Source organism: Podarcis gaigeae, assembly GCF_964106915.1.
Source record: "Podarcis gaigeae genome assembly, chromosome: 4".
NCBI classification, from domain to species: Eukaryota; Metazoa; Chordata; class Lepidosauria; order Squamata; family Lacertidae; genus Podarcis; species Podarcis gaigeae.
This window is the reverse complement of record NC_139677.1, coordinates 44927681-44955387: the sequence shown is the minus strand read 5'-3', so window position 1 is coordinate 44955387 and position 27707 is coordinate 44927681. Positions and strand designations below refer to the sequence as shown.

The following is a 27707-nucleotide window of genomic DNA, read 5'->3' as shown; positions in this document are numbered from 1 at the left end:
CTATATGTTGTTTTGGGTGGGGGGGAGGCAGTGCCCATTAGCAAACTTACTACACTTTCTAAATCAGTACCAGTTCCCAAACACTTTTTACAGACAGCCCCATGTAGAAAGCATTGCCATAGTGATACAAATGGCAGAATTCCAAACAAAGGTGTGCTCTCCCAAGCCCACATTTGAAACATGTTCCTGTCTCAGCAATGTCTACCCTGGCTTGGACATGTTCACAGAATGGCAAGATCCCCAAGGATGTGCTCTACAGGGAGCTGGCTTCCGCCACCAGGCCAGTTGTCTGCAAACATGACATGAAGGATGGCAATATCAACCCTACTATGTGGGAATCCCTTGTGAATGACAGCCATGCCTCTATCCATAGTAGTGTATCCATAGCAGTGACCAGAAGAGAAATTACCCCTGGGAGGAGCACAAAGAGAAGAAATACCATGGTGCATCTGCCGCAGCATAATTGGGCTCCTTCATCTGCCCCAGCTGCAACAACACCTCTCCCACATTGGTCTCTGCCGCCACAGCAGGGCACTGCAACCTTCCAACAGTTTGACCCCACCCCCCAAGGCACACGCCTCCATTGTCTCCAGTGACAGACAGATGCCAGTGATTCATTAGTGGGCCTATTGTGTGTTTGCAGTATGCTGCTTAATGGAATCTGCTCCTGAGGTCTTTAAATCTTGGTTATCCAAATCCATAATTATAAAAGTAGATTAAATAGTGCATCAAACTATTCATATTATGTCTTTCTAGACTTGCTTCTTAACTAAGCATGAAGTGCAGCATTACAACTGCAATCATTTGCTAAAAAATACTTGGGAAGAACATTTTGAGAAGAAACAATAAATGAACTTGGACTTGATTGGTTTAGAAAAGGTTAACAATAAACTCAGTCTTATGCATGTTTACTTAGAAGTGCTCCCACTGAATTCAATGAAACTTGTTCCCATGCATGCGAGCATAGGTTTGCAGCCTAAATCAATTAGGCAAAGCTGATGTGCCACCAGCATGTGTTAATTAGAGGAAATTTTGTTTTTAAAATATTACAAACTATACTCAAAAGAGTATGGCAGGAAGGAAACAAAATTAATTCTGTTGATTTGGGGTGAATGTTTTAGCAAGGTTAAGCTCTTTCCAATGTGCACTTTAAAAGAAGGATAAAAGTCCATTTTGTAATCTTTTTAGGCCAGAAAGCAAGAGGCTATCCTGAGGAAATGAAATCCTGCAAGCTTTTTGTTGTTGTTGTTTTTTCAAGATGCCCTAACAATAATGCAGTTGGGTGAAAAGATCAGGAACACTTTATACACATTGTGCTAATTACTGCAAGTACTTAAAGTTGTAATTAGCTTATTATACTGCAGAGAACCTAACATGGCATGTCTTTCAAAAGAATTTCTCTCCAGATCATTAGTGGGAAAGCTCACAACATCTGCTTCAAATAAAATCAACCAATTAGCACAGGCAACTTCACATAGTTTGCAATCAGAGAATTATATTGTGCCAAGTGCTAATTTCAATGTGAATACTATCTCCTTCTTATATCCCACGCTTATCTGCCAGCACAGCTGGTGTTTAACACTACTGACTTCAGTCAAGTCTCCAAAAACTTATGTTAATTTGAAAGAACCTAATCAGAGTGTGCAACACAGAGTGAGGTTGATCTCTGCTTAATTAAAAGTGACCTTGTCATTTCACTGCCTATAAAACACCATTTATAGTTCAGTTACCATAAATATTCAGGTTTGTGTGTGAGAGATGGAAGACAGGCTTTAAACTATTTTCAGGTTGAAAAGTTGGAATGTGACATGCTGTTAAGTTGTGATTCAGTTTGGGATGCCATTAGTGTTTGGAGCCATAGCGCCTGGAAAATGTAGCTAGCTTTACTTAAGATTCAGATTTCATTTTCATTCCCAAATGGATGCCCTTCCCATCTTTGTGGACATTTTCAGAGAGGTGGAAGGCAGAGATAATTAAAAAAGCGTCACTCCCAGTACTTTCTTTCCTAGATTCCTTCCTTCTCATCCACAAAATCCGTATATTTCCTGATATGGACAGGACAAATCTAGTAGTTATCCCTTCCATCTGATTTCATTTTCTCTGCCTGCATCTCAACATGGGACAAGAGCAAATAGTAGCAGCTAAGATACAGACTGCTAATATTATAATGCCATTATTCAAATCAATGGCCCCATGAGGAAAAACTACAACATTGGGGCTTTTTTGTTTAGAGAAAGGCACAAGTAACAGGTGGCATTACAGAAGTGTGTCAAATTATGCACTGTATGGAGAAAGTGGATAGAGACGCATTTTATTATCTCTCTCATAGCAGAATTGGCAGGCCTCTGATGAAGCTGAATGTTGGAAGATTCAGGACAGACAAAGGTATGTATTCACACAGTATGTATTTAAACTACAGAATATGCTCCCACAGGAGACAGTGATGGCCAGCATCTTGGATAGCTTTAAAAGCACATTAGACAAATTCATGGAAAATAAGACTGCAGGTGCCTAATAGCCATGATGGTTCCATACACCTTCCACTCTCAAAGGCAGTGTGCCTCTGAATAACAGTTGCTGGGCATCACAAGAAGTGTTTCATTTAGGTCCCGCTTGCAGGCTTGTGTTGGGCATTTGGCTGGCCGCTGTGAGATCAGAATGCCATGGTCTCCAATTCCCATGAAAAATAGAAAATAATCTGAAGTCCTGGAAGTGGGTAAAAAGTGTAGTCTGAAACCACTTAATACACGTCACCTTGCTCAGGCTTCGCAGGTCAGTGCCTGGACTCAAGACTGTGTGGGATCCCACCCACGCTGCCTTGAGTTTTATAGTGGGATGAATATAAACGCACTGCATAATTTATTTATTTTTTAAAATGTTGCCTGTGCTCCAGAGAGAAATATAGCAGTTAAACTAACCAAAACCTGTTGATTGCAGGTGCCCAGATTATCCACATGAAAAGTGGTATCGTACATTTCAGTAAGGGCATGGAAAACCAGAGGATTGTGACTGTCTACAATACAGATCAGGTACCATGATCTAAGAAGCAGGATTACCAAAGAAGATTTGTTGCCTGATGTGTAGAGCAAGAAGAATACATCTCAGCAATATGACACAAAGAGCTGGTCGGCAAGGATGTGGATTTAAGCAGCTCAGTGCTACACAGGATTTGAGTCATTTGTGCTCTGTTAAGCATCATATGCTCTGAAAAAATTAGCACTACTTGGTTCAATACTTTGTGGTTCATACTTTTTCTGCTTTGGATATCACATTAAACAAAGGATACTGGAAAAGGCTATGTAAACGGTAAATTGGTAATAGAAGTGTGCATGGTAAGTCAAGGCTTACACAAAGTGTTGACTATGTTTATCACAGATAAAAAAAATTGAAAAAATAACATGGGGCAACTTACTTCTCATAATACATAATAATGTATTCCTCCACCCCTTTTCTGGTCAACTTCTTGTTATTAGTCCCTGGACAGAGGTCACAGTCTTCAGTCAGTCATGCCAAAGACTAAATAAAGCAATGAAATAGGCCATACATACACGACAGTAAGCCAAACTGTCATCAGTGGCACTTACTTATGAGTAGCCATGCATAGGGTTGTGCTGCAAGTTGCCATTCATTTAAGCCTCATTAATTTCACTGTAGCATACTGGCAACTTTCAGTGGATTGTACCAAAACTATTTTTTCAGTAACAAGCATAACATTCTAAGGCTTCCTCCTCCTTTCCTAATTTATCCCCAAAAAGACATTTACTTTGTGCGGTTTTGCACATAAAAGCTATATAGGACAGAGTTAAGTGGTTAAAATATCACACACCTTAAAATGTGAACAGAACAGAGCTCTCCATAGAACAAGCAGGAAATTACATAAGCATTAACCTTTCTTACATAAAAACGACATTTTAGTTGGATACAAAGCAACACTGGGGGATTTAATTACATATAAAAAAGAGTTAAATAATTCAAGGTTTTTCATAGCTGGAGCTAACAAGCATTTATTATTTATTATTCCTTAGGCAAAAACAACAAAAACATTGTATTTTTAACACATAAGACAAAAATCACCAAGTCCTAATCTTGCTGCCACTGGTTGCAAATTCACTTTTTGAAGATGACAAAGACTGTACAAGGCCAACAAATCTTCCAAGTTTACAATCTGCATCTTCAAAATAACCCCCACCTCATCTCAGATGGCGGAACTCAAACCAGAAGAATTTGTCCCTGTGTAAGTCCCAAGAAAAGAACATGAGAGGGCAAGATGACCTTTATACCTATTTGAAACCCTTTTCAGCTGAGTGACATGACTAGCAACCCAACAGAACTTGGCTGGTAAAAGGAGTGGGGTAGGTTAAATTCAGAGGAGTTCCTTCTGAATGGAATAGTGTAAAATAAACCAGCATAAAATTATGCCAGCATAAATTACACCATCTTCAAAAGATAGGATTGGTCAGCAAATCAAATCTCAGATGGCTGCACTTAAGCCAAAGAAAGGGCTCTGGTTCAAGCCAAAGCAAGAATAGAGAGCAAGGATGAAATAAAGTTCATGTGAGACACATGGTGGATAGTACTCCTGTGATGTAAAGACAATGCAAGAGAGTAGAGTCAAAATGGGATTTTGCTGCCTAATATATTAGTATTTGGGATGGAGGTGAAGAATGCATTGATTCTTACATACTACTGGGCTCCCCTCAATGACTTAACAGCATGATGTCTGACACCTACTGGTTAATAGACATACTTTCAATAAGATCAATACAGGCTCATCACACAGCTGGCAGTACTGAGCATCTTTTTCATGGTTCAGCATGCAGCATTTATATTCTTTCTTGGTTGCCTAATTTTTACCTTGTGTGTTTTGATGACATTGCAATAACTGTGGGGATTTTTAAAGAGATGTTGAATAATAATGGATAGCAATAAAGATCCTGGACACTCCAACGCATTCCATAAGTTTGAATTCATATTCAAACTTCATTATCCTATCACCTGGTGAATAAAGATAGCAATAACTAGGATAAACAAATTAAATATGAGAATGTCATGAGAATATAGCACACACCAGTTTGAAATCAGAGAGATGTTAATGCAGCAGTACTTATTTGGTGAAAGAATATCCAACAATATTTCCCTGCTGTATTTTGTTGTATTTTTCATAGCAAACAACAAATATAAAAACTTCACAAAAGTGAATAGCCACATGAAGGAATCCACATCTCCTCTTGTGTCAGGCTGGGCAGGTGTATGCATGTGAAGTATGAATGTTGAAGGGTAGCTGTGTTTTGATTCACATATTGGTTCAGGAAATGCAGATACAGTGTGAACCAAATTTCTCCACCATCCCTTCTTTGGACACATAGATATTAATATCATTTGTAGTCATGTTAATGTGCCTGCGAACTTGGAGCCAGTGCGGACTAGTGGTTAAAACATTGGACTAGGACTTGGGAGACCAGGATTCAAATCCCAACTCAGCCATGACTTTGGGTCAACTACTGTCTCAGCCTAACCTACCTCACAGGGTTGTTGTCAGGATAAAATGAGAGGAAGAGAACTGAGTTTAGAGTGGGGTGCAGTTGTTTGTACCACCTATTGCTATGCCAAACTTGTAGTAGATAAAAATGTCATAGAAGACATTTGCTACTTGCAAAAGCTTTCATTCTCTTTTTCAGAAACAAATAACAGTAATAAATATCAGGTTCACATTCCTGATATTAATACTAGCAGGTGTTTAAATCCTTGTTTGTAATAGTAATCTACATACTATTCCATTTTACTCTTCTCTAAATTGCATTCACAGAGATAGGAGCTATGTGCTTAAAACTGAAGGTCCACATATCTCACATGGATTTTATTTGAGTACATAAAATTTATGCTGTGCATAAAATGATGAAGACAAGAGAACATGTTTGATATATGTACATTTTGTATAAATATATTCCAGTCTTACATCCTTGATGATCCGCGACTTCACTTCATGTTTTCTAGGTATGCCTTTGCATTGGAGAATACTTAAAATACTTTATTAAGTCTCTGATGAGATGGTTTATTTGTTAGTACTTTGCTGTTGTGCTGGTTATCTCTATTGGCATCTTCTTGCCTGACAATTAGGATTTTTAATTATTTAAACTGAACACAATGGTAAAAAGAACTAAGCACTACTCAAAAACAACCTTTTCAAGATGGAATATAAGCTTTGCTCTCCGCAGGAAGACTGCAGCTTTTACATTCTGCCAACAACTCTTCCACGCAATGGACAACCTCAATAAAAAACTCAAAAGATTTCAAAGGCAAGAAGACTGTCTAAATATTTCCCCGAAACATTGGCAGTAAGCATTTTACAGGAAACCTAATTAAATTTCCCTAAAAACAGCACAGGGTTTAATTTTCCAGCTACATGATTACTGTACAGTATGATATATTACTGTAGCATCTAGCAGTCAGCTCCTGTCAGCATTATGTGACCTAGAATATGATGAGCTCTCATACATAACGAGAATTTACAGATGCTATTGATTGGACTTTATTAACCTAATTACTCTTAATAGATGTAAACACAGTGCTAGTAGTGGAGATGTATACTACTTTTTTCACCATTAAGGGCTTGCTTGTGAAACTTTGCATTCTGGGCCCAGTTCGCACTTTCCTGCTCTGCCTCATCAAATCCTGTGTCCTGGTTTAAACATAATGCTAAACTATGGTTTGTTTAACAAACCATGCGGGAACCACAAATTGTTTGACCAAACAAACAAACAAACCGTGGCCCGTTTCTTCAAAATTTTGATTGTTTTCCAGTGACTGCTGCCTCCTGCCTTTGTAGCTAGATGAGCATCTAGAGTGGGGTGTGCAAATAAACCATGGTTAAGGAACCATAGCAGGGTTTACACATAACACCAAGTCATCGTTAAAACAAACCAGGGCTTCAACCATGGTTCATTGGCAATAATAAGATCAGCTGGGGTTAATGGGAATTGGAGTCAAGCAACACCTGGGAGGGTTCGCAGGTTTCCAACCACTATTTTAAATAAAGAAATAAAATGTCTGCTTCTTTAAGAGTAACTGAGGGTGCAAACTTAGTCTTTCCACCCAGTGCCTCAAGTTGGTATTGCTTGTGATGACAAAGCAACAATATTCTGATGAGCTGCCTAAACTGTTCTGAATCTGAACTTCTTTGATTGTTTCCCCACCCCCTTACACCCTCCAATGAAACAAAACATTGCCAAGAAGAAAGAGTAATTTCACACTTGGCAAAACTTGGCATTTGGCAGCAATTCATATAGCCCTGCAGAAAAACAGAAAGTGACTCATCAGCTATCCTTAAGCCCTACACCAGTTCTCTTCTCTCTTGGCAATGCACGCATTTTATGATTTTCTTGTAATTTGAATACATTTTATCACTTATGAAATGCTAAACTGAGCTTAAAAGGAAGTGATCTCCTCTGCATTTAACATTCAGAGTGCAATCAGCTTTACAGCAGGTCAACCGCTTCCACTAAAAGCAGCATGTTCAGATGATAAAGTGAGGAAGGCAAGACTGGAGCTTTTGTGGAGCAGTGGCATGCTTTACTAGCTCTCTCTACCCATGACTTACAAGTCATGAGGTTGTGCCATAGCTGATCAGCATGATCAGTTGCTGGAGGCAGATATAAAGAACGCTCCGAAATGCCATTGAGTTTAACATAGATATAGAATTTCCAGTTAGCGAATGGCAATTTATGGCCAAGATTACGCAAGGGAGGGACCAGGCAAAAGGACCGCAGCAAAGGAGGTGGAGAGGTGATAGAAGAGAGACCCAATAAGGAAAGGAAGTTCAGAAGGAAGAACACATGGGAAGTAGGGCCTTTGTGCTATTGTGAAGAGAGAAGCACAGTAGCAATGCCGTTATTTCATTATTATATTTGCAGACCACCTATTACACAAAATGGTGTGCAGGGTGGCTAACAGTAGAATACAGAGTAAAACACAAAACAGTCAAAACAAAAACAGATAGTTAAAAGATCAACAGACTCATCTATATAAAATCAATCACAACATCCAATTGAACAAATTATGGCATTTACAGCGGCCATAGCAAATCACCTTACAAGGTGTTATATTTTTGTCATATATTGTTATTCTACAGTACTATAGTTTTCCTTTATGCTATACGTTTTGGCCACAACCTTGAAGGAAACTGGCATATCCTTAAACTGATTATGATGGTATTTCATATTAGGCAAGGGAAGTTTGCATTGTGAATCTAATTTGAGTGTTCATGTAACACCTGAGTGTGGTGCAGTGGTTAGAGTGTTTAACTTAGACCTGAGAGGCCAGAGTTCAAATTCCACTCAGCCATGAAGCTCACTGAATGACCTCAGATCAGTCACTCACTCTCAGTCTAACCTACCCTCTCAGAGTCTTTGTGAGAATAAAATCAGGAGTTAAAGCACACACCTTTCAACTCCTTGGAGGAAAGATAAGATACAGATTTTAAAATAATAATTAAAAAATCAAAGCGTGGATATGTAGAGTACGTGCCACTAATTTGGAAACTGAAAACACTGTAGGAAGCAGCAAAGTAAACTTGCTCACACTGTGCAATGAAAGACAACTCATTTTAATTCAGAAAGGGCCCTTTCCAGTAATGAAAGCAAGACTGTTCTCAGTGCCCTCTAAATCCTTGATTTCTGCTGCCATTTTTCACTTGAGCTATTGGAGCAAGAGGAAGGAATGTTTCTAACAGACTTGAAACGCTGTCTTGATGAACTGTTTTCATGTTTGTGTGTGAAACTTAGTGCTGCGTGGATGCATTATGTTCTCATGGTCAGGCTCATTTAAAGAAACATTCATACCAAGCACTGCTGCAGATCTTTAAACGGCTTCTTTATTATTTTTCCCTCTTGTTATTGTGACTCTGCAGGGACTATATCGAGAGAAATCAGGGGATGAACAGAATACTGCACCTGTTTCAGAGCCTTTGTCTGGGCCTGTATAGTTGTATTAATATGAACAGTATTTCACCAAATCCCATTCGTCATTATTTCAGGCCATTACCTCAGTGGGTTATCGCACAATACCAAGGACAAGTTGGGTTGACTATTGCCTGAATGAAGTGGAGAATAAAAGAACATGTTCTGCAGGTAGAAAGAAACCTGTTACAGCTGAAAAGGAGGAAAATTGCCACACCGTGCATATGCTCATCTAAACAGATACAGTCATTGCTGTGTAATAAGCTCACCAGTCTTCTATTTAGTTCATTGTTCGTCTTCTTTTTCTAGTGAAGTACCATAATAGGTACACTATTACTAAATTTTGTTGACCCTTTTTCATTACAGATGTCTTCAAAATAGAAGGAAATCACAATGGAAAGAGTCTGTGGGTCCTCCATTCCACAGGATTTGATTTCTATTTTTTTTATTAAAAAAAACCCCTCCAAATATTATGGTCACCTGCAGCCAGCTACCGCAAATCAAATACCCTGGACTCTAATGGAGACCACTAAAGACAATCCTGTCTTTTGCCTTAAGACTGTCTTAGACGACAGAGGAGTTTGAAATTGTAACATTTGATGCCCTTATTTTCAAGAGCAGTCATGTAGAACGAATAAGGCGAGTACTACTTCTTTTAAAACAGGAGTCTGCTTTGGAAGAAGGGAGCTTGTAGTAGGAGCCATTTTGTCCTGAATGTCAAATAAAGAATTAAAGCCTACAGCAGAATTGTTGCTGGACTACAATTCCCATCATCCCGGAACACTGGCCAGGCTGGCTGGGACAGATAGAAGTTGGAGTCCAACATATCCAAGGACTACAGGTTCCTCATTCTCGATTTACATTATCGGTAGTAGAAGTTCCAAAGTTAGAACCATCTTTGGAGGTGTGACTCAATCATTCAGTTTGTACAGTGTGAACAGACAACTGCACAGGTTCCTCAAGTGAAGACTGCAGCCAATGAACTCCTCACCTGATCTTGCCACTGCTGCGCTACTTGGGGCCAAGACATCATTTGGCTTAGCATTATGTCTGAACATGGGCTTGCAGTTTGTCTTTCTCCAGACAAAGCACTAGCTGTAACCAAGGCTGGTTCTTGGTATGCCACTCATGATCTGTCTGGGGGAGAGCAACCACAAGTCCAAGTTTGAACATAATGCTAAGCCAGGTAGCATAGCAGCAGGAGGACTGGAGGAGGAGTACAGTGGTCGCTAGCTTCATTCCAGGAACTTGCATGTTTGTTTGCTTGCTTACATACATGCAAACCAGCCCAATATGACAGAAATACCAAACTTATCCTTCCTTTTTGAACCTGAAAACTTGTTTTCTCAGATGATAAAATCATTTGAAGAATGTAACCAAAAAGATTCTATCTATACAGTATGTGATGTCTTTGCGTCTTTTGCCAAACAGGGAGGGAGAGAGAGAGAGAGAATATGTGCACAAGAATACAGTATTGCTGCACAGGTTGAGGCAAGCATGTTTGGGAACATGAGGTCCACTAATTCTCTTGGACTTGACTTTGTTTTTCAGCATCTGATGCTGTCAACAACCCAGCTGTGTGGGGCTTAGTCGAGGGGCATGGGGAGCGAGGGGCTGTCAGGATGTTGGGGGAGATGGATAAAGAAGACAAGGCCTTCCAGCTTTCGACGAGAGGGACCAGGCTGGCCTCTCTCTTTGGACAGGATCAGACAACTACAGAATCTGGAAATGTGCTCTTCCAATACAGGCCATCCAAGCGGGCCAAAATTAGTCAACCAGCTGGTCTGTGTACCCAGAAGCATCCTCCTGCAGCTACAGCTGCTCCTGTGCCCGCTGCTGCTCCTGCGCCCACTGCAGCAGTGCAGTCAGTCTTCTTCACTACAGTTGTTCATGCATATTTATTAACAAATGGGAGATATGTGAAACATGGCAAGTATAGGGCAGCTGTAGTGGGCAGTAATGCAAGCAAAAAGTACAGGCTGCTTCTTTATATCAGCCAGCTGCAGCAGATTGCGACCGCCAGGATCGATGCATGGTTTGTATTCACGGTGCAGCCCAACAACTACTGCACATTTTATGATGATCAGTGGCAGAAATGATCCATCATGTTTGAATCAGAAATGGTGGCTGTGGACTTCAGCAAGCAGCTGTGTATTGCCAAGTATAACAGCAGCGCTTCTCCTGACTCAGTGTTTATTACCAGGATCTTGTTCTTGGAGACGGCCAAGGTGTGGCGACTGGAGATGTCCTGGAGATCACTTTTACAGGCTGGCTGTTCCAAAATGGTAGTCTTGAGCAGGTTTTCGACTCGAATGTAAATAAAAAAAAGTTGAATCTGAAGCTAGGCTCTGGCAAAGTCATCAAGGACTGGGAAGATGCTATGATTGACATGAAGAGAGGAGGCAGGCGGTTCCTCCTCATCCCGCCAGCATTGGCTTACTGGCCTTTGGGAGAAGCTGAACGCATTCCTCCGGACTCGACCCTGGCCTTTGAGTTGGAAGTCAAACGGGTGTGGTTTGCAAAGGACGCTGGCTCCACCAGACAGAGCCTGGGCCCCAGGGGCTCCCTTCACCAGCGCCACAATCAGAAAGCCCCGCTACAGACCCAGCATGGCTGACTCCTCCTACTCCCGCTCCAAAGCCAGGCTATGTGGAGCAGAGCAACCTGTTATTTGAGCAGAGCAACAGCTAACTGCAGAGCACACCCAGGCAAGGGTCCTACATGCTGAACAGGAGAAGGTCAGGGTCAGCAAGGAGCTAGCGGAAACCATGGTGTGGATCTCCCAGATCCAGCGGAGGTTGATCTGTCTTCAGAAGCAGGGGATGGATTTCCACTCCCAACTGAATGAAGCCCTGACAGAGTTGGAGAGGCACAGCGCCCTGGTCAACCTACTACATGCACAGCTGGCAGAACTTGAGACATAGCTGTCAACTTACAGATTTGAAAATAAGGGACCAGCAGCCAAAATAAGGGACCTGCAGCCTCACCTGTTCCAGGCACTCCAGTATTCCTGTCCTCCTGCAGTCTGGTCAAACTCATGCTGGTAGCTTCGAGAACACTGTCCAACCAACTTTGTAACCAGAGGTTCAACTGAATAGAATCTGAATCACATGCACCACAAGGCCTATGCAGCCTCAACTTAAGATGGCTCCCCGGCCTGGCTTTGCACTGAAAAGTTTGCAGCAACACGTGCAACAAAATGGCATCCAGCATTCAAAAAACCCCTCAGCTTGCATTAACTAGCCACACACAAGACATGCAAGCTCCACCCCCAGTCGTTCTTAGACTCCTTATTGGGTGAGCAACACAGCCAAGCAGCTCACCAGTCTTCTATTTAGTTCATTGTTCGTCTTCTTTTTCTAGTGAAGTACCATAATAGGTACACTATTACTAAATTCTGTTGACCCTTTTTCATTACAGATGTCTTCAAAATAGAAGGAAATCACAATGGAAAGAGTCTGTGGGTCCTCCATTCCACAGGATTTGATTTCTTTTTTTTTTATTAAAAAAAACCCCTCCAAATATTATGGTCACCTACAGCCAGCTACCGCAAATCAAATACCCTGGACTCTAATGGAGACCACTAAAGACAATCCTGTCTTTTGCCTTAAGACTGTCTTAGACGACAGAGGAGTTTGAAATTGTAACATTTGATGCCCTTATTTTCAAGAGCAGTCATGTAGAACGAATAAGGCGAGTACTACTTCTTTTAAAACAGGAGTCTGCTTTGGAAGAAGGGAGCTTGTAGTAGGAGCCATTTTGTCCTGAATGTCAAATAAAGAATTAAAGCCTACAGCAGAATTGTTGCTGGACTACAATTCCCATCATCCCGGAACACTGGCCAGGCTGACTGGGACAGATAGAAGTTGGAGTCCAACATATCCAAGGACTACAGGTTCCTCATTCTCGATTTACATTATCGGTAGTAGAAGTTCCAAAGTTAGAACCATCTTTGGAGGTGTGACTCAATCATTCAGTTTGTACAGTGTGAACAGACAACTGCACAGGTTCCTCAAGTGAAGACTGCAGCCAATGAACTCCTCACCTGATCTTGCCACTGCTGCACTACTTGGGGCCAAGACATCATTTGGCTTAGCATTATGTCTGAACATGGGCTTGCAGTTTGTCTTTCTCCAGACAAAGCACTAGCTGTAACCAAGGCTGGTTCTTGGTATGCCACTCATGATCTGTCTGGGGGAGAGCAACCACAAGTCCAAGTTTGAACATAATGCTAAGCCAGGTAGCATAGCAGCAGGAGGACTGGAGGAGGAGTACAGTGGTCGCTAGCTTCATTCCAGGAACTTGCATGTTTGTTTGCTTGCTTACATACATGCAAACCAGCCCAATATGACAGAAATACCAAACTTATCCTTCCTTTTTGAACCTGAAAACTTGTTTTCTCAGATGATAAAATCATTTGAAGAATGTAACCAAAAAGATTCTATCTATACAGTATGTGATGTCTTTGAGTCTTTTGCCAAACAGGGAGGGAGAGAGAGAGAGAATATGTGCACAAGAATACAGTATTGCTGCACAGGTTGAGGCAAGCATGTTTGGGAACATGAGGTCCACTAATTCTCTTGGACTTGACTTTGTTTTTCAGCATCTGATGCTGTCAACAACCCAGCTGTGTGGGGCTTAGTCGAGGGGCATGGGGAGCGAGGGGCTGTCAGGATGTTGGGGGAGATGGATAAAGAAGACAAGGCCTTCCAGCTTTCGACGAGAGGGACCAGGCTGGCCTCTCTCTTTGGACAGGATCAGACAACTACAGAATCTGGAAATGTGCTCTTCCAATACAGGCCATCCAAGCGGGCCAAAATTAGTCAACCAGCTGGTCTGTGTACCCAAGAAGCATCCTCCTGCAGCTACAGCTGCTCCTGTGCCCGCTGCTGCTCCTGCGCCCACTGCAGCAGTGCAGTCAGTCTTCTTCACTACAGTTGTTCATGCATATTTATTAACAAATGGGAGATATGTGAAACATGGCAAGTATAGGGCAGCTGTAGTGGGCAGTAATGCAAGCAAAAAGTACAGGCTGCTTCTTTATATCAGCCAGCTGCAGCAGATTGCGACCGCCAGGATCGATGCATGGTTTGTATTCACGGTGCAGCCCAACAACTACTGCACATTTTATGATGATCAGTGGCAGAAATGATCCATCATGTTTGAATCAGAAATGGTGGCTGTGGACTTCAGCAAGCAGCTGTGTATTGCCAAGTATAACAGCAGCGCTTCTCCTGACTCAGTGTTTATTACCAGGATCTTGTTCTTGGAGACGGCCAAGGTGTGGCGACTGGAGATGTCCTGGAGATCACTTTTACAGGCTGGCTGTTCCAAAATGGTAGTCTTGAGCAGGTTTTCGACTCGAATGTAAATAAAAAAAAGTTGAATCTGAAGCTAGGCTCTGGCAAAGTCATCAAGGACTGGGAAGATGCTATGATTGACATGAAGAGAGGAGGCAGGCGGTTCCTCCTCATCCCGCCAGCATTGGCTTACTGGCCTTTGGGAGAAGCTGAACGCATTCCTCCGGACTCGACCCTGGCCTTTGAGTTGGAAGTCAAACGGGTGTGGTTTGCAAAGGACGCTGGCTCCACCAGACAGAGCCTGGGCCCCAGGGGCTCCCTTCACCAGCGCCACAATCAGAAAGCCCCGCTACAGACCCAGCATGGCTAACTCCTCCTACTCCCGTTCCAAAGCCAGGCTATGTGGAGCAGAGCAACCTGTTATTTGAGCAGAGCAACAGCTAACTGCAGAGCACACCCAGGCAAGGGTCCTACATGCTGAACAGGAGAAGGTCAGGGTCAGCAAGGAGCTAGCGGAAACCATGGTGTGGATCTCCCAGATCCAGCGGAGGTTGATCTGTCTTCAGAAGCAGGGGATGGATTTCCACTCCCAACTGAATGAAGCCCTGACAGAGTTGGAGAGGCACAGCGCCCTGGTCAACCTACTACATGCACAGCTGGCAGAACTTGAGACATAGCTGTCAACTTACAGATTTGAAAATAAGGGACCAGCAGCCAAAATAAGGGACCTGCAGCCTCACCTGTTCCAGGCACTCCAGTATTCCTGTCCTCCTGCAGTCTGGTCAAACTCATGCTGGTAGCTTCGAGAACACTGTCCAACCAACTTTGTAACCAGAGGTTCAACTGAATAGAATCGGAATCACATGCACCACAAGGCCTATGCAGCCTCAACTTAAGATGGCTCCCCGGCCTGGCTTTGCACTGAAAAGTTTGCAGCAACACGTGCAACAAAATGGCATCCAGCATTCAAAAAACCCCTCAGCTTGCATTAACTAGCCACACACAAGACATGCAAGCTCCACCCCCAGTCGTTCTTAGACTCCTTATTGGGTGAGCAACACAGCCAAGCAACACAGTTGGAGCCTCCCCCTCCTCCCTGGCTGGCAGGGAGGGAGGAAGGGAGAGGAGCTGCTTCCTTTGAAATTTAAGGGACATCATTTAAGGGACATTTAAGGGACATCCATCAATAAGGGACAGCAGCGGGACATGGCGCTGGAATAAGGGACTGTCCCTTCAAATAAGGGACACTTGACAGCTATGGCTTGAGAAGTTGTCTGACTTGAAAAGCAGGTACCAGGAGGTGAACCTGATCGGGATGCAGTTGGAGGAGAAGGTGGCAGGCCTGGACGTAGAGCTGGCTTATCATCGCGTTCAAATTGAGAATCTGGATAAGGTCAGGATCAGCCAGGAGATCGCAGAGCCAGTGTGGTGTAGTGGTTAAGAGTGGTAGTCTCGTAATCTGGGGAACCGGGTTCGCGTCTCCCCTCCTCCACATGCAGCTGCTGGGTGACCTTGGGCCAGTCACACTTCTTTGAAGTCTCTCAGCCCCACTCACCTCACAGAGTGTTTGTTGTGGGGGAGGATGGGAAAGGAGAATGTTAGCCGCTTTGAGACTCCTTAAAGGGAGTGAAAGGCGGGATACCAAGTCCAAACTCCTCCTTCTCCTCCTCTTCTTCTTCTTCTTCTTCTTCAGAAGCCAAGTTGCAGATCACCCAGCTCCAGCTGGAGCAGCTCCGTCATCAGAAGCAGGAGATGGATCTCCACTCCGAAGTGAATCAAGCCCTGACTGAGTCGGAGGGGCACAGCGTCCTGGTCAACCGACTGCATACATAGCTGGTGGAACTTCAGAAGTCGTCTGACGACATTAAAAGCAGATACCAGGAGGAGCAGCTGATCGGGAAGCAGTTAGATGAGAAGGTGGCAGCCGTGAAAGAAGAGCTGGCTGATCTCCTCGTTCAGAAGGAGAATCTGGATAGGACAACAACTCTGCAGCTGCTGGAGAGTCAGGGGGAGCAAAGGAGGAGGAGCAGTACCAAGGAGGAAGGACCTGAGGAAAGGAAGCAGCCAAGTGCCGCACCCCTTTATGGGGATCCCCACAGCAACTCTCTCCGAAAACCAGCACCAGTGGCATCCCCCACTCCTTTGGCTAATCTGAAGGAAAGCTCAAGCAGTTCTCCATTCACCGCTGTCAAAGGAGCCCAAGACAGACTGCTTTTTGCAGCTCCAGAGGCTCATTCTTTGGAAGAACAGGGTGAACAGACTCCTGCAGCCTCTGCTCAAACTGCAAGGCCGCCTCTCAGGCTCTCTGCCAGTATTGAGAAGGAGAAGCCAAGCACTCAGGGTGAAATGGACACAATCCAATCCTGGCACCTCCAAATCCTGGCACCTCCAATCCTGGCACCTCCAAATCCAGCGGTAGATGAGGTGACACCTGCAATGGAGGGGCCCACAATGGGTCCAGAGGGCAAGGAGGAGAGTGGGCCAAGTCAGCACTCCGCAGGCCTCACCTCTGAAGCTGCTCTAGCCGACAAGCAGCAGGACTTGCTGGAGCCTCACAGCCAAGACCAGCGTCCAGCCGCTTGTTGCAAGCGGATTCCAGTCTTCTTGAGGACAAGGGTGGTTTCTTCAAAATTGCCACTCTCAAGCCATCTGCATTGGGAAATCTGTTGGCAGAAGACGAAGACGAGGAAGAGGTGAGCCTTAAGGTTCGGCCTCCCCCACCCCACTCTTTGATGATGATGACAACAACGACGATGACCTGTACCTGCTGGGATCGGCAGCCTGGCAAATGCCATGGCAATACTTTCTTCCCTCAAGAGCTTCAGTGATTGCTGATCTGGGGCTGAGATGAATGGAGCTGGGGGTTTCCTGTGGGCCTCCACAGATTGCTCATTTGGGCTGAGGTGGCCTTAACTTGTGGTTTTTGAGGCTGCTGGCAGGAAGCGGGGTAACTCTCTCTCTCTCTCTCTCTCTCTCAGTAACAAATGTCAATTTGGGACTTGGTCTAGCTTCAAAGTCCTGACTGTTTAATTCACCACTGAATTACAGGGTACAGAACACACCTGTACCCTACATGCTTTTGACCCAGCTGCTGTTGGGAGTAGCGGTGGGTTTCACCTTGAACAGCTCCTCTCTGTGGAAACTAAACTTAACCTATTGCCATAGCTCACCTCCAGTTTTGAACCTTGGCAAAACCGGATCTTGAAAATAAAGTGCAATTAAAATAAAATAAAAAACAACACAACACAAAAACAACCCAGCTGTGTGAAAATATTCAAGGACAGATGGAGTGGGAAAGTATCTTATTTGTATTTGTATTTTTAAAAATGGTTTAAACTCAGGTTTAGAAAGGGCATATTCTTATTGTTAAGTACTGTATGTTGCCCTCTGATTAGTTCAGTCTTATTTAATTTATACTAAATTTATCTCAGCTGCACATTTTAAATTTGCAAAAGCAGTGGGGGCATCCTAATTAATGCTGTTAATATTTGTATCTGCACCGTCTACCTACATAGTTAACATTTATTCTTCGGTGGTTAATTAAAGGGAAATTTGGGTTTTTAATTTTTTTATTTAAGCTTAAATTTAGATCATACACAAATCAAGGATAGTGTTCTAGCTGACTGAAAGTACTTACAGGATAAAGGCAGCCATAGTATTAATTGGGGATAGGGGCAGAAAAGTTGACATGTTTACCTATTACACTTGTAGTGGCAACCACAAAAGAACAGAACTACCTGCATGCAGAAAACATTTTCCTGCCTTGTCTAGCACCCTAACACATTTAACTCCTGAACAACATTTAACTTCCTGATCAACTTGCAAATGTCATATTGTCAGCCTCTACTCTGTTCTCTCATGTATCCTTTTATGTGGTAGCTCTGCTGGATTTTATTGGTTTTATGGACCTCACTGCTAAACTTTTATGTTTGCTCTTTTGTTTTATCTTACTAATTGGTTGCATGTCAGCTTTAAGGGTTTTCTACTGAAACACAATCAAGGAAACAGAACAGCAAAAAAAACCCCAAACCCTACTTGAGATCAAAGTAGTTATTAAGAGAGTTATCACTTTACGTAAGATGATCAGCTTCAGAATTGGTAGTCTGTGCCTTAAGAGTGCATGTGACTTATTTATATTTTTAATCTGGATGAGAGAATTAGCACACTGGTCCAATCTAGGTCTTACCCTAATTGTGCGGTTACAACTATAACTCTTTTTGAAGAAATAATAATACTAGGTAGGGTGGGCAAATTTCATTGAGACCATGATGCACTAGAAGCAATTCCCTCTGCAGCGGTGATCTAAATATACATTATCCCCCAAGCAGCCATTAGCCTTTGGGATAATGCTCCTATCCACACTGCCTTAAGAGGAGTGGGGTGGATTTTCATCATAACTGTGGCTGGCATGGGAGTGGTTGCACCTCCCTTTCCCACTCACTGTTCCCACTTAAATATCCCCCATCCCACCCTGAACCCAGTATTAAAGATTATTGTGATTTCTAACCGTGCAATAAGAGAAGATGGAGCAAGTTTGTTTTCTCCTGCTCCAGAGGGTAGGACCCAAACCAATGGGTTTGGCAGATTCTGATGAAACACAAGGAAGAACTTTCTGACAGTAAGAGCTGTTCAACAGTGAAATGGTCTTCCTTGGAAGCTGGTAGACTTTCCTTCATTGGAGGTTTTTAAGCTGAAGTTGAATGGCCATCTGTCATGGATGCTTTAGCTGAGATTCCTGCATTGAAGGGGGTTGGGCTAGATGACCCTCAGGGGTCCCTTCCAACTCTACAATTCTATGAAAATTCTAATTGAACCCACAGAAATACAGCAAAGTCTATTTGCAGACTGATGTGACTAAGAACTAAAAGCAATATGGTGTTCTCTGATCAGCATTCTAAAATATCAAAGTGCATGGCAGACCACAACGGGATAGAATCCGAGAGAGAAGCTTTTTGCTTGCGATTAGAAAATCTAAACAGCACATCTGATCAAGTAGGCCACAACCTGCAATACTTACTAATGCCTTAAAATATTTATCAGTAGGTTTCCATTTGCTTATAGGGACAAGGCTAACCTTCAAACACAGAGGCAAGAATCAGGGAGGTGTTGCTGTAATGAAGTAGCTGAACTTCTATCTGATTAGGGGCTGTAACAGCTTGACATACCTATATACCCCCTTCCAATTATGAAATCCCGCCTGAAGTCGTAGTTCTGGCAGGAAGAAATAAAGCTCAAGAGATAGCTGAGAAAGTGTTAGGGGCAAGAAAGTGAAAGATATGCCTAACAGTGAACTGACTACCAGTTGAATAGATGAATTAGCAAAGGAAAAACTCCTAAAATCAAGGATCTTACCCCCACCACCCCTTGAAATAATATCTGGAGTCAGGGGTGCCAATTTGAATAAAATATTGGAGGGCCCAGGTATGCCCCACCCCACATAATCACAAGACACAGCGCTTGCACACCATTTGAATGGCAATGCCCATCAACTTTTGGGGGCCCTGAGATATGATGAAGATATCCTGCCCCAGTGAGCAGTCAAGTCTTCACATTTTGCTGTAGCTGAAGCTTCTGGGTCAACTTAAGGGCTGTCCTAGATTATGGTACATGTGCCCTAACTCTTAACTCCCAGCTCTTCTCAAACTGCAGCTAACAAAGTTATATATTAAAAAATATGGCAAACAAAATTGTTGATGAGCTTTGCAATCTAACAAGTTTCATTCTGAAAACAAGCAATAATGATAATATTTTAATTATTTTCCTACGAAAGGCAGCTCATTAAAATGCAATGGCTCTGATGAAAGCTCATTAACAAATTTAATTTTATACTGACCAGTAACCTCAACACTGTAAGTGGAAGTACTCACCTATGTAAATCTGAATGTATATAGTTGGTTTGCTGGATTGAAGCCAACGATTGGCATAATTTGTGAGCTTGCAAATTGAAAGTGTTCATTTACCAAGCCTATAATTAAGAAAAACTTCAGTCCAAACCATATTATAACTATAATAGATTTCACACTTCATAAAAAGACAAGAAAGTGTAGCTGCACATTGCAGAGAATTAATATTTGTTTTGTATAGTGTGCATTTTAAAATTAGAATCATATATTTTCAAGTTTGTTTTTTTTGGGGGGGGGGGAGGAGAGAAGAGTATGTGAAGATTCTGATATGCACAAACTGCTTAAAGGGCCCAGTCCAAATTTTGCCCACCCAACTCAGCTCCCAACCCTGAAAATCAATCAGCAATTGTGCTAATTGAGCTATTTGGAAGTGAGGAAAGACGGAGGACTAAACCCTGAATAAACATAGTGTTCCCCTTTGAACAACAAGTCTGCGACTTCCGGGTCGGCGCCATCGCCGAATGGCGGGCTCCCTCCGAGCTCCGGAGGGAGCCGGCTTGGCAGGGGCTGGGTCCTACCGCACCGGCGATGCGGGGACCCTTAAAAACCACGGCCAGATTGAGGCCGTGGACATGGAGACTCGGCTGGCACCGTTAGCGCTCTCCCGACTCGTGAAGGAGCCTTTTTAAAGGCTACGGATCGGGTGCCGGGGAGAAGCGTGGTGCTTTGAGTTCTCTGCTATCCCTGCCGAGCGCAGCCGCATGCCATCCGGCGGAGAGCGCTGACTTCTTCTATTGAAAATTCGGCTCTAAAGAAGAACCAGTGAGTAATTGGAATATGGACTAAAAAAAGGGGGATAAATTTTTAAAATTCGGAGCGAACGGGGGAGGTGGAAAAAAGGAAGTCAGCCTACCCCTAAATTGTAGAAGAGCCAAAACAAAGGACTGGACAACTAAGATCGAGTGTAACCTTATCTTGCCGAATCAGCAACTTCGCGAGGGAAAATTATAAGATTGAGCTGGAGGAGAAAAGTGGAATTGTTTTTAAAAAAAAAGCAACCCCCCCCCCCCCGGAATCCCTGGAGCGATTCGTGAAACTGCCTGGAGAAAAGTGATGGAGGTTTTGACAGCTGTCAAAGAGCTGTCAAAAAGGAAGATTAAAATAGAGACTTTGTTATGAGGACTTTGCCGGTTATATTTGTTACAAATTGAATACAAACTGTTTTAAATATCGGTCAACAAGCTACTTGGTCTGGTGGATGTGATTCTGGAAGGGAACTTTGTTATTGCAATCCACCTAGAGGAGCCGAGGGATATTGCATGTGTTTTTCACAGGAAATCTGAACAGTTGAATGGAACTTTTAATCTCCTGGGAAACTGCAGAAATGGAACATTATTTTGTCTACAGAGGTCTATACACTACAGGAAACAATGGAACTATTTGTTGGAAAATGAAAGGAACATGATGCAATGCTTTGCTCCATGAATAACAAACCTCTGCAGAGACACTAGAAACTTTTGGAAAAAGAACATTTCTGTGGGAGAACAGAGAATTAAAAAGGAGGAGAATGATTGATAAGAACAAGGAAATAACAAGAACTGGACAGAACTGGGGGAACATTTGGGATATTCAGGTTTGACAAGCTTATGGATACAAAATTGGAGTTTTTACTCCTGGATATAAAAACCTGGATAGAAGAAATGGGCCCTTATTTGATAGACTCCTTCTACGATTGGACATCTGTAATTAAAGACTGGCAAAGAACCGGAGGGACATAGTGTAATGTGGGAACTCCAGGAAGATATTAGAAGTGGAGGGATAGGTGAAACGCAAAGGGGAAAGAGGGGAGGGAAAATTGGAATCCAAAGGCTGTAAAATTATTATTCATATTTATCTTATTCCCATCTGTACTATGTTTGAAAGGGGGAAACTCGTGGAAGGGTATAGATCGATCTTAGGGGATGAGAATTTGGATAAATTGGGTTATTGATGAAGAGTGTAACTTGGGGATAAGAACTTGTTGAATTTAATTGCTTATTTGGAAGATTTGGAACACAAGAGGGGGTAGGGAGGGGAAGTCCTAGTTATTGGCAAAAAGTTTATAGATTGGATTTAATTTGTTTTGATTTGTTTTAATTTGGAAAACCTTAATAAAAATTATTATTAAAAAAAAAATGAACAACAAGTCTGAGCTATGACCATTCAAAAACAAGGCTCCGCACATCTATCCATAGCTGGATGATGAACTGAGTGCTCAAACAGGTGCTCCATACATATCCCCCCTACCTAGCATAGTAGCTGGGGATGTGCATATGCATACCAAATGCAAAATTGGCTGTAATGATGCTGAACTGTTCGGGATTCAGCACTAGCTGAACTGGGCCAGCAATCTGGAACCCAAGAATGCCAGAGGTTTGCTACATTGTTAGCAAAAAGTCAGCCTTGGATTGAATACCTGGCATGGCATCCCTCTATACTCACTGGTGATGTTTGAAGTTGGCAAATATGGCTATAGTTGTCCGGGGGCAGGGAGAGGGGAAAGAGAGCTTTTGCATCTTTCTGTATTTCTCTGCAGAACAACCACTTTCTCATCCTCAGAGCTGTGAGGATCCAGTTGGACCATGCTGCTGGGGATTCAAAATGCAGCAGCACTTCCATTAATTAATTATTATTATTATTATTATTATTATTATTATATCTGTTAGGACTGCCAAGGGTATGATACCTAACTGACCATCTCTGCACACTTTTCAAATGACAGCTACACATGCAGCAAATGCCCCTTTCCCCTGACCTACACCCATTCATTGTGCCATCAGAACAGTGTCTACACACTGTAAATGTGATTGGGGGGGAATGCAAAAAGCAAGATCCATGGCTGGGCAAACAACACCCGTGTCCTGTGCACTTACAGCTTGTACACTTGTAAGCATTGTTCAGATGGTAGAGTGAGTGCATGAACCCAGTTCATCCCCGTGCATATTGACTGTGCATGGCTTTGGCGATCCCCCATGAACATATACAACACTCTTATCTATATCACCTCATTCAAACAAGCTATACTTTATCCCACCCACTCTAAATCGTTTTCCATAAGTCAATGCCACATGCCTGCTCTGTGTTAATACAAGTTGTCCCTGCTGCGCTTTTCTATGCTGGGCTCTGTCTATGAAACTGATGTCGTCACACATATGCCCACCCAAATCAGCTCCCCTAGATCAGCTTCCATAATGGAAAAGCAATTGGGGGGGAAATGCACATTATCCCCTCACTCCAATAATGGAAATGGAGCAATTCAGCAAAGATGCTTGTAATACCGATGACACCTATGCCTTTCAGTTTTACTGTACAAATAGAAGGTGTGGGGAGGGGGCTTCAGCATAGTAATCCAGTTAAAGACACAACACAGAACTGGATCTGCACCAAATATGATGGATGCAGGAGAACCACATGGCCAAAACTCCATGTACCCATTTCAGTAATTACCAGAGTAAGAGTACAACAATCCCTATTATGAGCAGATGTCACATGCTCTGAGCTGGACCCAGTTTGAAGCAGCAAACACTCACTCACCTGCTGACTGATGCAAATGACAGACTCTAGGGAACAAGCTGTAAAATCAATTATTCACATCTACTCCACTGCTGCCACCTACACATCCAGCAGAAGCACTGTGCAAACAGAAAATGTTTCAGCTTGGTTTTAAGGTGTGTGTGTGTGCGCGCACACACACACACACACACACACACACACACACAGGTTAAGGCTGCAATTCTGTGCACACTTATGGGGATGTCTCACTGAAATCAGTGGGATTTCAGTGATGAGGGTTTTTAAAAAGTGGCTTCATAGAAAAAACTATGGTCCAGTAAGCATGGAAGGAGAGCAGAGAGTAATGAAGCTCATCTTCAGCATAATAAGCTATTTCTAAACATTAATGCTATTCTAGGCTGCATCAACAGAAGTACAGTGTCCTGATCAAAGAAAGTAATAGTATTGCTCTATTTTGCCTTAACCAGACCACACCTGAAATACTGTGTCTAGTTCTGGGTACCAAGATTTAATAAGGATATTGACAAGCTGATGTGCAAAGGAGGGTGACCAAGATAAAGGGTCTGGAAACCAAGCCATATGATGAATAGCTGAGGCGAGTTGGGTATGTTTAGCATGGAAAAGAGGAGACTGAGAAGAGATACAATAGTTATCTTCAAATTTCTAAAGGGCTGTCACACAGAAGATGGAACAAGCTTGTTTTCTCCTGCTCTGGAGGGTAGGACCCAAATCAGTGGATTTAAGTTACAAGAAAGGAGATTCCAACTAAACATCTTGAAGAACTTTCTGATGGTAAGAGCTGTTCAACAGTGGAATGGACTCCCTCAGGTGGTGATGGACTCTTCTTCTTTGGAGCTTTTAAAGCAGATGTTGGGTAGCCATCTGTATGGATGCTTTAGTCGAGGTTCCTACACTTCAGGGAGTTGATCCAGATGACCCTTGACTCCCTTCCAACTCAACAATTATATGATTCTATAAACCAGGCAAAATAATTTGCACTTTTCCTGGATCTGGACAGTGCCCAGTTGGGTTATGATCTAGAAACCACATATACACTGCCTAGGGTTCCATGATGGAAGAAAAGCAGGATACAAATGTAAGTAAATACATAAAAATACTTGTGTCCCAAGATACTGTAGCCTGCCAGGTGCTACCTTATTTTTGTAGTCCCAGTAAGGCAGCACAAACCATCAGTGGGGCCGCCATACATGGCTGACAGACTTGCCTTGGCTGCTGGGTTATGCCATCTACTCCTAGCACTCTGATGATGGGCGTTCATACAGACTGCAAGGAAAACTTGTAGAAGTAGAGATCCCTTAACCTCCCTTGATAATCATTACATTCCAGTGGTTAGCTGAAATCTGCCTTGTCAGCTAGAATCAAGCGAATCCTTCCCTATGTATAATCTTCGTAAGTTACAATTTCTATACCAGAACTTGATTTCTAACATGGTGGATTATGAACTTACAAATGAGGCCGGTAATATTTTAAATACACACACACGTGTATGTATCCAGGTCTTGCTTATATTCTTTCCAAAAATAACCCTTAATACATATTTTTCCCCAGTCCCAGTAAGATGGCCATCAGTGTGTTATGCAACCTGTTTCTGATGAGTGGTCACAAAGACTAATGAAAAGCACATATGCTGCAAAACGTACAGCCATTCACACTTTTTAATCTAAACACTATGTCACAGACATGCAACAAGTCACAACTGAGTTCAATAGTGTTTGAGGTAGTGTGGCCCTGTACAGCTGTTGCTGAGAATCACAAGTAGGGGAGATGCTGTTGTGCTTCTATCCTGCTTGTGGGCTCCCTTCCCATAAGCATCTGGTTGGCCACTGTGAGAACAAGATGCTATACTAAATGGGCCATTGGCCATTGGCCTGACTCAGCGTTATGTACAAACTAAGGTGGGTCACACTGTCAGCACCAAGATTTATTTTTACGAGAAGGAAGGAAATGGACATAATGTAAAAAATAAAATAAAAGTGGATTCTGTATTAGAAGCTGGGGACCTTAGCTAGATAATGCCAAAGGCTACTGCTCTAAGCAATCTCTGTTTGATACATGCATTCCTGAGATCCAGTGGAAATGCATTCACAGTGACCCAGCATCCTGCTGTGGATTATATCTATCAAGTTACTACATTCCCATGTGCAGCAAAAGGAAGTTGTGCCCATGGATGTTGCAAAGTAGGTCACTCAGAGGCAAATGGGAGGATTTCAGCTGGCATCCTAAAACGGACCGCATGGGATTTATGACTGACTTTACTTGGATATTTTTCCACAATCCACCCAGAGAAATGCTTCATCCTCTGTATGTAATCGAGAATCCTTTTATCTTTGCACATCTCCTGAGCTGCAAAGGGAATAAAAGCAAGTCAGCAGCACAGTCACAATTCAAAGTTGAGCTAGGCCAAGCACAGCCTAAAGCAACTTAACCTCCACTGCGCACCTGTCTGTATGAAGCAGAGTCATCAAAGCAGCACTAATATGGCCACCCAGCTTAAATCATAAGTCATGCTGCTCCTTTCATTGGAATGTTCGAAGCACTGGGAGTACACAAGGACGTGCTGTTCTGAACTAAAATAAAGAAAACTCAGCAGTGGCAACGTCTATTAATCTTTTTTCAGCAATGCTATGGGTAATTCAACCCCCTTCCCCAAGAAAAAATGACAGGCAAGTGACTATCCCTGCCTTATAATGCAGAACTTTTAACTTTTCTTGCCTGTCTCATATACTTTGAGTCTCTTGCGCTATTGTTTTATTCAGGCCCCTAGCTAAAGTCTTTAGCAGGAGCAAAATAACAGCTGTGAGAGTTCATGCAGGATACATTAAAAATCCAGTTCTGGATCCATTGCCTTTTAAAATAATGATAATCATACTTCAATACTATGCTCACCTACCCAGGAGTAACCTTCACTGAAAATGATAAGACTTACTTCTGAATAGACAAGTATAGGATTGTACAGTTATGTTGCAATGCTATCTAAATCCTATGGAACTCAATGGATTTAATTATGAATAGATATGTATAGGATTGCTCTGTTAATATACTACCCCTACCAATACCAATCTACATCTCACATACTCCAACATGTACTTCCGTTGAACCAAACTTGGTTGCACATGTATTTTCAAAATGTGTAATGTTTACGCATTGTGTCAGCACGGGATCCCCCTGCTTCCCTGAACCTTGAATGTATCTACTCTCTGATCCCACCCACAAATAGGGTTGGGCAAATCTGTCAGTTTTTGTTTTTCTCACTTCCTTCTTTTTCAGTCTTAAATTTGGTTCTACATATTTCCACATCAGTTTGCAATCTTAAAACGAAACAAAAAAGTCCTCATGAAAATTCAACATTTTAGAGCAATTTTCTCCAATAGGTACAGGCAAACATTTTAAGAGGGGTAGAGATTGCATGGACTACATGTTTTGGATTTGTGGGCCAAAATTAAGTATTGTGTCCAGCATGTGGGCATGGTAACTTATTTAGGGCATGGACGTATTTAGGAAGAAAATGAAGGAGGCCGTTCGCTAGATGTTATTCCAAATCTGAAAATGTTCAGCTGCAGACAACAGCCATTTGCTCTTTCAAAAAATCTCACCACACCAGGAGCTTTACAGCCATGTCATCTACCATTTCTTCATAATCCCTTTACCATAACTTAATTACCAAGAAGCTTTTAGGAAAAACTTGCTGCCCTTGCTGAATTGGGTCAAAAGCTCATCTATCCAAGCTGCCTCCAAGGAGAAGATTAAATGTGCACTTAATATATAGGACACAACTACACATTTCGTTTCTCCTAAACTAATTACATGGGGGACCCCAATTCTCACTAGAAAAGCAGTGTGTCGGGAGAGGAGACAGAGCTCTTCACTCCCCAGCTTCTGCTTCTTCCCTGGCATGGCTTCTTCAGGATACGTCACTGTGTTGTAGACAAATTTTCCCTGTTGGAATTTTGTCACAGTTCACAGTAGGTACTGAAGCAAGCAAAATGGTTGGCATTCCAGAGCCTGAGGGTATAGCCAGCGTAGTGGAGACCTGGACT

General features: G+C 42.6%; 1 protein-coding gene and 1 pseudogene across 2 annotated transcripts in view; one reads left to right on the top strand and one right to left on the bottom strand.

Annotated features, from left to right (window-relative positions):
- Positions 1 to 27707, bottom strand: part of LOC310842517 (uncharacterized protein) — a 589060-nt gene that overhangs the window by 463036 nt on the left and 98317 nt on the right. The gene's annotated exons all lie outside the window — the stretch shown is intronic.
- LOC310842767 lies at positions 198 to 17459 on the top strand (annotated as a pseudogene). The gene is made up of 5 exons: positions 198 to 372; positions 10506 to 11640; positions 13754 to 14042; positions 14198 to 14516; positions 16088 to 17459. The product of its transcript is annotated as an uncharacterized misc_RNA (transcript).